The following is a 12393-nucleotide window of genomic DNA, read 5'->3' as shown; positions in this document are numbered from 1 at the left end:
GTCTTCTTATAAGGTTACTAAACCCATCATGAGGACCGCATCCTCATAACCTAATGTAAATTACTTACCTCCCAAAGGCCCCTTCTTCAAATGCCATCACATTGAGAGTTAGGACTTCAACATAAGAATTTGGAGGTGAGGGAGGCAATAACTTGAGGCAACAATTCAGTCTATAGCAAGAAGATATCAAAACATCTAAATGATTGATTTTCTGCATAGGAATTCAAATGGATCTACAGAAAAATATTGTTGATAACTGTGATTAGCAAAATGGCCGAAATGGGATTAATATATAAAAATCAGTCACATTTTTTTTCTACCAGAAACAAATAGACAATAAATCTTTTGAAATATAAAATTTATAGTAGCAATTAAAAAACCATAAAATACCTAAGAATAAATCTTAGAAAGTGTGGGTAAGTATTCATAGAGAAAATTAGAAAACTTCATTAAACAACGTTAAGGAAGATCTAAATAAATAGAAAGAAAAGTGGACCAACTACACAGAATAGAAAGCTCAGTATATAAGAGAACTTTACATATATGACAAAGTGAAACCATAAATAAATGGGGAGAGAATGTATAACTTAGTAGATGGTGTTGGGAAAATTGACTTACTTTAGGAAAAAAAATGTAGACATCTCTATAACACTGTTTACAAAAGTGAACTATAGGGATGAATTAAAAATCTAACTGTAAGAATTACATTTTAAAATTCTTAAAAAGAGACACAGGAAAATAACTTTGTAACTTAGAATATTGGTTTTCTATTGGTGTTAAAAAAATACCATAAACTTTGTGGCTTAAACAACAGAAATTTATTGTCAGAAGTTTTAAAGATAAGGTGTCTATAAGTTGTGTTTCTTCTGGGTCCTCTAAAAAAGAACCCTTTTCTTACCTTTTCCTGCTTCTAGAGGCCATCTGCATTCCTTGGCTTGTGGTCCCTTCTTCAGTCATCAAAGCCAGCATCATAGCATCTTCAAATCAGGAAGGACAAGAACACTCTTTGACATAAATCACAGCAATATCTTTTTTGATTCATCTCCTAGAGTAATAGAAATAAAAACAAAAATAAATGGGACCTAATTAAACTCAAAAGCTTTTGCACAGCAAAAGAAACCATAAACAAAATGAAAAGACAACCCACAGAATGGGAAAAAATAGTTGCAAACCATGCAACTGACAAGGAATTAATCTCCAAAATTTATAAACAGCTCATACAGTTCAATATCAAAAAAATAAACAACCCAGTCAAAAAAAAATGGGCAGAAAATCTAAACAGATGTTTCTCCAAAGAAGACATACAGATGGCCAAAAGGCACATGAAAAGATGCTCAACAGTGCTAATTATTAAAGAAATGCAGATCAAAACTACAATAAGATAGCAGTCATAATTGGCCATCATCAAAACGTCTACAAACAAATTCTGGAGAGGGTGTGGAGCAAAGGGAACCCTCTTACACTGTTGGAGGTAATGAAAATTGGCACAATCACTATGGAGAATAGTATGGAAGTTTCTTATAAAACTAAAAACTCAGTTACCATATGATCCAGCGAACCCACTCCTGGGCATATATCCAGAAAAAAAAAAACAACAACCATGGTTTGAAAGGATACATGTACACCAGTGTTCACTGCAGCATTATTTACAATAGCCAAGACATGGGAACAACCTATATGTCCATCAGCAGATGAACAGGCAGAGAAGGTGTGGCACATGTATAAAATGGAATATGCTGCTGTTACTGCCAAATCGCTTCAGTCATGTCCGACTCTGTGCGACCCCATAGAGGGCAGCCTACCAGTCTCCCCTGTCCCTGGGATTCTCCAGGCAAGAACACTGGCGTGGGTTGCCATTTCCTTCTCCAATGGATCAAAGTGAAAATTGAAAGTGAAGTCGCTCAGTCGTGTCCAACTCATATATTCAGCCATTAAAAAGAATGAAATAATGCCATTTGCAGCAATATGGATGGACCTAGAGACTATCATATTAAGTGAAGTAAGTCAGAGAAAGACAAGTATCATGTATCATTTATGTGAGGAATATTAAAAAAAAAATGATACAGATGAACTTATTTACAAAAGAGAATTCCAAACTCACAAACTTAGAGAACAAACTTATGGTTACTATGGGGGAAAGGTTAGTGGGGATAGTTAGGGAGTTTGGGATTGACATGTACACACTGATATATTTTAAATGGATAACCAAGGACTACTGTATAGCACAGAGAACTCACAACTTTTTGCATTTTGTTGCCCAATAAATCTGATACTATTTTGGTAAAAAAAAATTACATAATAACTTAAATGGGAAAAGAATTGGAAAAGTAATAGATACATGTTTGTTTATAACTTTGCTGTATACCTGAAACTAGCACATTATTTTTCATCAACTATACACCAATATAAAATAAAAAGTTTTAAATACGTCTATCTCTTCTGACCTCTGCTTCTGCCATTATACCTATTTCTTTAATTCTCACTCTCTTGTTTCCCTGTTTCCTTATAAGGACCCTCGTGATTACACTGGGCCCACCCAGATAATGAAGGAAATCTTCCCATCTCAAGATCTTTAACTTAATCATACCTGTAGAGTTTCTTTTTCCACATAAGGTTATGTATTCATACGTTCCAAGGATTAGGATTCAGATGTCTTTGGGGGCCATATTCTGTCTACCACACTTAGAAGCAGGAAAAGGACTCTTGGGGAATATTTCAGAAAGTTAAATCATAAGGGGGGGGTGGGTGGGAAACTGATTGCATCAAAATGAAGAACTTCTGAAAGTAACTGCAGAAGACACAAATAAATGGAAAGATATTTCATGTTCATGGGTTAGAAGAATTAAATGTCCATACTCTCCAATGTGATCTACAGATTCAGTAAAATCCCTACCGAATTTTCAATGTCATTTTTCACAGCAAAAGAACAAATAATCCTAAAATACATATGGAACACACCACAGATGATCTCAAATAGATACAGAAATCCTGAGAACGATGAACCAGAGGTCACACTTCCTGATGTCAAGCTATATTACAAAAGTAAAATAATCAAAATAGTATGATAGTCTTATAAAATAGACACTTAGACCAATGTAATAGAATAAACCCACATATCTATATGGTCAGTTAGTTTCTGAACAAAGGAGCCAAGAATATACAATGGAGAAAGGATAGTCTATTTAATAAATGTTGTCGGGAAAATCATTCTACATGTATAAGAATGAAACGTAACCACTATCTTACATCATACACAAAAATCAACTCAAAATGAATTAAAAACCTGAGCTTAAGACCTGAAACCATAAAACTCCTGAAAGAAAACACAGGGAGTTAAGCTCCTGTGAGGCTTGTTTGGACTTGATACCAAATACAAAGGCAACAAAAGCAAAGATAAACAAGTGTGACTACCTCGACCTAGAAACTTCTGTACAGCAAAGGAAACCAGCCGCAAAATTCAAAGACAGTCTATGTAATAGGAACAAATATTTCCAAGTTCTGTGTCTGGTGAGATGTCAGAAGTTCAGAAATGAAAGAAGTCAAACCAATTAATCACTGAAGTAATAATTAGTAAAAGTTTATTGTGCACACACCAAAACAGTCTGCAAACCAGGATCACTGAGGTGCAAGGGGATATTGTTATAAAACAGTTATATAGTGAGAAAGCACAGATCTTTATTCTTTACAGTGGTTGGTCACTTCATTAGAATTTCCTTCAGTGATAGGAAATTGGTTAGGGATTACCTCATATCAGCCTTGGTAAACAGTGTAAGTATTGCTCCTGATCTCCAGAAGCATAAACAAGAAATGACCCAGATCAACTTAGTCTTGCAAAGTGAGCTAAATTAAGCTTTGCCAATATGATTAAACTGGTTTTGTCTACTCAGGAAATTTTCAAGGTTGGTCTCCAATTTTTTCTTTTTAATTTTTAACAGGGTTCACATCTAAAATATACAAAGAATTCACACAATAAAAAAAAAAAAAGATCAATTAGAACTAGGCAGAGGAACTAAATAGACATTTTTCCAAAAAGGAATACAAATGGCCAACAGGTACATAAAAAGGTGCTAACTCACTAATCAGGTAAATGGAGGTTAAAACAAAAGATATCATTTCACACCTTAGGACAGTTATCATCAAAAACACAGCAAATAACAAGTGTTGGTGAGAATGTGGAGAAAAGGGAAACTAGTACACCGTTGGCAGAAATGTGATTTGGTGCAGCCACAATGGAAAACAATATGGAGATCCTCAAAAAATAAAAAATAGAACTGTCATATGATCCGGCAATTCTGCTTCTGAATACATATATTTGAAACAAGCAAAAGCATTATCTCAAAGAGGTATCTCTACCCCTGTGTTCAATGTAGCATTATTCGCAATAGCCAAAACATGTAAACAAGTTAACTATCCATTGATAGATAAATGGGTAAAGAAAATATACTGTTCTTTAAGGTAATACTATTCAGGTATTAAAAAAAAATCTTGCCATTTGCAACAACATAGATGGATCTTGAGGACATTATGTTAAGTGAAATAAGTCAAAAAGAAAGAAAAATACTGTGTGATCTCACTTATAATGTGGAATTTGAGAAACCTGAACTCATAGAAACAGAGAATAGATTGGTGGTTGCCAGAGATGAGGGGAAAAGGGTGAAGTTGGTCAAAGGGTACAAACTTACAGTTATAAAATTAATAGGCTCTGGGGTAACATGTACAGCATGATTACAGTTGACAATACTGTAGTGCATATTTGGAAGTTGCTAGGAAAGTAGATTCTATTTTCTTGGGCTCCAAAATCACTGTGGCTGGTGACTACAGCCATGAAATTAAAAGATGCTTGTTTCTTGGATGGAAAGCTATGCCAAGCCCAGACAGTGTATTAAAAAGCAGAGACATCATTTTGCCAACAAAGGTCCATAAAGTCAAAGCTATGGTTTTTCCAGTAGTCATGTGTACAGATATGAGAGTTGGAACTTAAGAAAGGCTGAGCATCAGAGAATTGATGTTTTTGAATTGTGGTGCTGGAGAAGACTCTTGAGAGTCCCTTGGGTTGCAAGGAGATCCAACCAGTCCATCCTAAAGGAAATCAGCCTGAATATTCATTGGAAGGACTGATGCTGATGCTGAAGCTGAAGCTCCGATACTTTGGCCACCTGATGTGACATGCTGACTTGTTGTAAAAGACTATGATGCTGGGAAAGATTGAAAGCAAAAGGAGAGGAAGGGGGGTCAGAGGATGAGATGGTTAAATAGCATCCGTGACTCAACGGACATGAATTTGAGCAATTCCAGAGATAATGGAGGATAGAAGAGCCTGACGTGCCGAAGTCCATGGGTTCACAGTCAGATAGGACTTGGCAACTGAACAACTACAGGAGAGTAGATCTTAAAAGTTCTCATTATAAGAATAAAAATTGTAATTATATGAGGTGATGAATGTTAACTAAACTTGTCATTATTTCACAATATATACGTATGTTAAATCATTTTGTTGTATATCTTAAGCTAATAGAATGTTTTATGTCAATTATATTTCTATTGTTGTTTTTGTTCAGTCGCCCAGTCTTGTCCAACTCCTTGCAACCCCATGGACTGCAGCACACCAGGCCTCGCTATCCCTCACCATCTCCTGGAGTTTGCCTAGGTTCATATTTATTATATCCAGACAACTCATCCTCTGACACCCTCTTCTCCTTCTGCCCTCAATCTTTCCCAGCATCAGGGTCTTTTCCAATGAGTCGGCTCTTCACATAAGGTGGCCAAAGTATTGGAGCTTCAGCTTCAATATCAGTCCTTCCAGTGAATATTTGGGGTTGATCTCCCTTAAGATTGACTGCTTTCATATCCTTGCCATCCAAGGGATTAAATTTTAAAAATAAAGAACTTCTCTTCAGCAAAAAATATTGTAGAAAAAGTTAATGGGTATAAAATTTAAAAGACGGTATTGCCTAAAATAGATAAGGGATTAATACCTAGAATATATAAGAATGCCTTATCCAGCAGTCCTAATGGAAAAATATTCATCTCATCACATCACAGGAAAACGACAGCAAAGGAAATCAAAAAGGGAAAAAATCATGTCAAGAGATTCTAAAGTCATTAGTAATCAAGAAAATAAATGTTAAATAAAGTTATATTCTCTTATACCTATAAGATTAGAAAGTTGGATAATGCAACAGGAATACAGGGAGTGGAAACTACACACTGAAACCATTCTGAGAGAAAGCTGTCAAAATGTGGTGCTCTATCCATATTCATCACCTATGACAAAGCCCTTCTCTAAGTGAATAAACCCCAAAGAAATTTACCTCCATGCAACTGAACCAGGTTCTTCGTGGAACTATTATTTGTGTGTATGTGAGCACGGCAGGGTGAGTTGAAGTTAACTGGGGGAATGAATAAATGAAATAAAGCAGCTTCACATGTTGGCATTCTATGCAGCCATTAGCAAGAACCATCTAGATAGACATACAAGCACTTAAATGTATCTGAAAAACAGGACTGAGAAGAGTAATAAATGATATTATAGAAAAGCATTTACAGAAATTAAAATGCACACAAAAGCATATGTTACAAAAACACTGACTAAAAGATTCACATCAAATTAATTAGAATTTTGCCAATGATGGGCAAGGGGGAGGAAGGCTGGGAAAGAGGGATGGAGCAAGAAGGGAGGGAGGAAGGGAAGGAGGATGGAAGGAAGGGCTGAAGAATGAAGGAAGAATGTTCAAGGATCTAAACACTGAATATTGTAAATACATCAATTCTCTCCAAATTGATTTATAAACTCAATAAAATCCTAACATAAATTCCTATACGATTCTAAGTGAAACCTGACAAGTTGATTCTAAAATTTATGTAGAAGAACAAAAGGTTAGAATGGTTACTGTACTCTTCAGGAAGAATAACAAGACAAGGAGACTGCAAAAATCAAGACTTACTGCAAAGCTTTCACAGTTAAGAATATGATCTTGTAATGTGTAGCAGACAGACCCATGAATATAATATAGAACCCACATTCATGGAAACCTGATACATGATAGGGGGCTAGTATATAGACTATGCAATAAATAGTAACATGGCGAGGTACTTGGTTATACATGTGAAGAAAGAAAATGGATTCATTCCTATTCCATGTATATAAACCAGTTACATGTATAGTGTGAAAACAAAACTTGAAGATAGTCTATTTAGGAGACAAAATAGAATATCTTTATGATCTTGATGTCAGACATGACTCCTTAAACAAGATTAAAGATGTAGCTATAATAAAATATTGGTAAATTTTGACAGTTAAAATTTAGAACTCCTGTTCATCAACGGGCTTCATAAAGAAAGTAAAAGGGCATTTATCACATGTAAAATTGAAATATCTGGAGTATAGGTTTTTTACAAAGTATTATATATCAACAAAACTAAAAAGAAAAAAAACAGAAGAAAAATAGCCAAAAGACATGAATTCAAAATAGGAGGTATGAATGGCAGATAAACATTTGAAAAGGTACTCAGGCTTGTTAGTATTCAGAGAGGCATAAATTAAAATCCTAAGGATGTACTATTTCATACACATCAGAGTGGTACATTTTCTAAAGTCTGATAACACTGAATGTTGCTGAGGAGCTAAGACACCCTAGCTTTCATATTTGGCTGGTGGGGGTGTACATTTGTAAAACACCAAAGCAATTTGGCATTAGGGAGCAAACTAATGGTGAACCTACCCCATGGTCCTGCTCTTTTGCGCATATTTTGTGCCCTAGAGAAAAGTTTGCATGTGTACACCAGGAGTCAGGCAAGAGAATGTTCCCAGAAGCACTGCTCTCATTAGCAAATGAACCAGAAAGAGCACAATGCCCATAGTGAAGCAAAATAGGTAATACACTGGGAGGTAGGCATAACATAAAATCCCCTACAGTGTCTTGAACCACATTCATTCATTCATTCATTCATACTGCATTCAACTACATTCATAATATACACTACATAGATTAACACGGATGAATCTCAAAAATCAGATTGAGTGGAAAAAGCAAGTTGTAGACAACCACATTCGGAGAAGGCAATGGCACCCCACTCCAGTACTCTTGCCTGGAAAATCCCATGGATGGAGGAGCCTGGAAGGCTTCAGTCCATGGGGTTGCTGAGGGTCGGACACGACTGAGCGACTTCACTTTCACTTTTCATTTTCATGCATTGGAGAAGGAAATGGCAACCCACTCCAGTGTTCTTGCCTGGAGAATCCCAGGGACGGGGGAGCCTGGTGGGCTGCCGTCTATGGGGTCACACAGAGTCGGACACGACTGAAGTGACTTAGCAGTAGCAGTAGCAGACAACCACATTACATATCCTATTCATGCAAATTCTGAAACCATAAACGTAACAATGCTTGTTTAGGGATAGTTACATATGTAACGAAGCCCAAAATGAAAGAGAATTATAAACAGTAGATAGAAGCAGGAAGAATTCAACTAGGGACATATTAATATAGAACTTTTAAAAAAACTTTTATTTCTTAAGCTATGTGCTATGTACATGGGTTTTATTTTTCTTTTTGCTCTGTAGTATATACATATATAGACACACAGAATGTATATATACATATGTTATGTTCATTATCATATTTGTATTCACATTCTTTTGTGTGTATTATTTCATGGTAAAACTGCAAACAATGAAAGAAAAAAGTGAAACTTCCAGTTGGCATATAAAAGGTTTCCAGTATAAGCTGATGCTCAGGCTCCATAACTTTCCCAAGCCTAGAATTTCCATATCTTGTGGCTTTATGCAAAAGTAATTCCACAAAGCCTGTGGCTGGGAACAAACACTCTGACACAAGTCTGAAAGACACTCACACACACAGATGGCAACCACAGTTGTCACCCTCTTTCCCCTTTCGAGCTCCATTGCTGAGACTGGCAAATTAGCAGGCCCTTATCTTGGATGGAAGCGGGCATCACGGAGACCAAAGCCAGTCAAAATGCCGACCATCTAGATTTCCTTCTACACCTGAAGGAGAAGAGGGCTGAGGCACTGGTGGGGAACTTGGCAGAGCCTAGGGGGTTTTCATGCGGGAGGGAGCTGTATGAAGAGTGCTGGGGAATGCTGGCCTGTGGGAAGGACATGCATGGAGTTGACCTTCTGAGAGCAGTATTAGGCATATCAAATGTACTCACCGTCCTGAGAATTCCTTCTTCCCTTTGACATTGCTAAAAATGGAGTCAGTTGCAAACAGTATGTGACTGTGTATGGTAATTTGGGTAAAGCTTGTCAATTTGGGTAGCCAGAAACATGGTATGGTCTGGGGTCAAAATATTATTTTTAAGATGATGTTATTTCTCAAGCTTCCTCAGGAGTTTACAAATCTATTAGGAAGATTTGCCTGAGTTCAGTCACGTCCACAGTCCAGATAGTCTCATCACCACATTATTAACCCAAGGTTGTATCCTTGGGAAGTTCTGGCAGCAAGGAGCTGGGAAGGTAAACAAGCACACACTCCAAAAACAGGGGGAAGGGTGAGGAGCCTTCAAATGCCCAGGTCCAGCTTTCAGTTCAAGCCAGCAGGCAGTCACCTATTCTTGAAGACTTTCCCCTGACAGATGAAATGGTGCAGCTTTCAGAGTAGCCAATGCTATTTCAGAAGACTATTCAACCCTTAAAGAAAAGAGAAAAAAACCTTTGCGTTCTCCCAAAATACTCTCCACACCCTGACAGTGGCTAAGCAGCCCTTTCTAGTAAACTGCCATGGTGGGGGAAATATCACTCACTCAGCTGTAGGCAGTCCCAGGGGACTACCTCGGCCTAACAGAGCCATGTCAGGCCTGAAGCAGAGGCCGATGATATCCAGGAGACTTGGGGAGATTTTCAGAGTGATTGCAGCTAGTGAAAACACCGTGTTCTTTCTATAAGTTTTGTTTTCTTGTGAATTGAGATCACGTGACAATGGAGCAAGTTCCATCTGGGCCTTCAGTCAAACATAATTTTTGACATGATTTTTCTGCCTTTGGCTCGCTGTTAAGTCTACCTCTGCTAACAAATACACTTAACTTTAGATGTTTTGAATTATAGCAACTGTAAAACCAAGGGGTCCCACCCACCAGCTGTAAGAAATTTGTATTAATTCTAGGAAATGGGAAGCTTTTAAAGAAAGATGTTTGGTTTTCTCCCAGTCATTCAAGTGTGTCACCGGACGTAATAAAATCATACCAAATTGTGTTTTTATTTTGTCATGAAGAATGCTGACCTTGAGGGATATGGCATGATGTGCCTAAGTAATGGAATTAACTTGAAGAGAGTCTACTTTTTTTTTAATGCAAACCCAGTAAATTGTTAGAATGGCCTGGATCTCAAATTGGCTTGATGTCCTAGTCTATTCAGGGTACTATTAAAAAATATTACAAACAGGACAGCTTACAAACAACGTAAGTTTATTTCTCATAGTTTTGAAGGCCGGAAGTTCAAGGTCAGGGTGCCAGCATAGTTGGGTGAGGGCCCTGTTCAGGGTTGCAGACGTCTTATTCTTTGTATCTTCGCATCAGGGAAGAGGCATGGGTTAACTTTCTGGAGTCTCTTTTGTAAGAACCCTAATCCCATTCACGAGGGGTCTACTCTCGTGATCTTGTCACCTCCCCAAAGGTGCCACCTCCTAACACCATCATTTTGGGCATTAGGTTTTTAACATACGGATTTTGGCGTGGCGGCACACAAGCAATCAGATCATAGCACTTAGGTTACTTCCCCAACTTCTTAACTGCTTCCCCTGGATGCATGGTACAAAAAAGAGAATCTTTCAAAAGTCAGGAAAAGGAGAAAGAAAAATGGAATATAGACAGGAAGGAAGGATAAAGATGAGAAGGAAGAAAGAGAAGGAAAGATGAAATGAAGAAAGAGAAGTATGAAAGAGGGCAAAAAAGTAGATGAGAGTAGCAGGAGATGAAAAAAGGGAGGTGAAATACCCATTTAACACTCTGAACTGAGCAGGTTCCCACAAGGCTCAAGGAGGTTCCCAGTGATATTGCAATGTCCCTTTGGTGGAAGCACCAAATTAAGGGTTTCATTGCAAATTATTTTTACTTTTTTTTTTTTCCTAAGAGAAAGTACTCTATTAGATTAACTAGCCATTTGAGCGTGGAGCCTGCCTGTACTGGTCTAATTAAGATCTAGTTCCCAACAAGTAAGGGGAAGGGTGCTCTGTATCCTAAGCCCATCTGCTCCTGCGTGACCCTTGGCCCGTTCAGCAACTCTCAGAACAGCACCGAGTGGACAGCTCACAACTGAGGTTTACAGAAACAGAATTTAACCTGGAAGGAGTAGAGTATATTTTGCCCACTGAGTTTTGTCTATTTGATGTAAACACACACACATGTGTATAGGCACATACATATATGTAAACAAAATGCTTGGATTTAAGGCTTTTCAGATAATTAAGCAGGGACATGTTACCCATCATTGTGTCTTTCTGTAGCACAATAAGATACCAGTGTTTTCAAGCCAGTGGTGACATCTGCTCAAGGATTTCTGTAACAAGACCAGCCCACCACACAATCACTAGCTGGCTGGCTTTGGTGCCCCATTCTTTCTCCGTGTCAGCAGCCCTGAATGACAATGTCACTCTTTCTTACGGTCCTGAGGACACTCAGGGAGTCTGTCATTTATTTGTTTAACAAAAAGAAGAGCTCATTTCAAAAGCACACAGTGAAGAGGCGATGGGCCATACCAGCTAAATCCTACTTTTGTGTTTGATGAGCTTTATTGAGGATTTGCATACTCAGTAAGGAAAATTGACAGTCACTCAGTCGGCTCCATGTTATTATTTCACACCCTATCAGTGCCTCTCTTTTGTCCAGTTTGAACCCCTGGAATATTCCTCTTAGTTTGTAAAGTTTTGTCTTTCCTGCAAGGATACAATCTTAGTATTATGTTGCCAGGATGAAATGGGGAGAAACATGAAGTCCTTCGCAAATGATATCTGAAAAGAAGGATAAATCCATAAATGTTACATAGCTAGTAACCTAAATATTTGCTTGAAAAAAGTGAAGTGAAAATTTTAGTCACTCTGTCGTATCCGACTCTTTGTGACCCCATGGACTGTAACCCATTAGGCAGCTCTGTCCGTGGAATTCTGCAGGCAAGAATATTAGAGTGGGTAGCCATTCCCTTCTCCAGGGGGTCTTCCCGACCCAGAGACAGAACCTGAGTCTCCTGCATTGCAGGCGGATTCTTTACTGTCTGAGCCACCAAGGAAGCACTATTCAATTTTTTATTATAAGATTACTGGAACATTATTAGAGTGTTATGCAAATGAGATAACAAAAGTTCACAGGTAGAGCATAAGGTAGCCTGAGTGGCTCTCACACTTATTGTACCAGTCACATTACTATACATCTTTACACATTG

The 12393-nt window shown here is 37.8% G+C and overlaps 1 long non-coding RNA gene across 5 annotated transcripts in view; it reads right to left on the bottom strand.

The window, feature by feature from the left end:
• Positions 1 to 9450, bottom strand: part of LOC133254694 (uncharacterized) — a 37995-nt gene extending 28545 nt beyond the window's left edge. For 2 of the 5 annotated variants that reach the window (XR_009738743.1, XR_009738740.1), the window contains exons 1-3: positions 9174 to 9433; positions 899 to 1045; positions 69 to 233 (exon numbers count right to left, since the gene is read on the bottom strand). This is a non-coding gene — a long non-coding RNA (uncharacterized LOC133254694). Of the gene's footprint in view, positions 1 to 68; positions 234 to 898; positions 1046 to 9173 lie in introns of all 5 variants that reach the window. The other 3 variants (XR_009738742.1, XR_009738744.1, XR_009738741.1) reach the window with 3 other exon arrangements.
• Between the last annotated feature and the right edge of the window lie 2943 nt (positions 9451 to 12393).

The sequence above is a fragment of the Bos javanicus genome, chromosome 10 (genome assembly GCF_032452875.1).
Source record: "Bos javanicus breed banteng chromosome 10, ARS-OSU_banteng_1.0, whole genome shotgun sequence".
NCBI lineage: Eukaryota > Metazoa > Chordata > Mammalia > Artiodactyla > Bovidae > Bos > Bos javanicus.
This window is presented reverse-complemented; position numbering and strand designations above follow the sequence as displayed.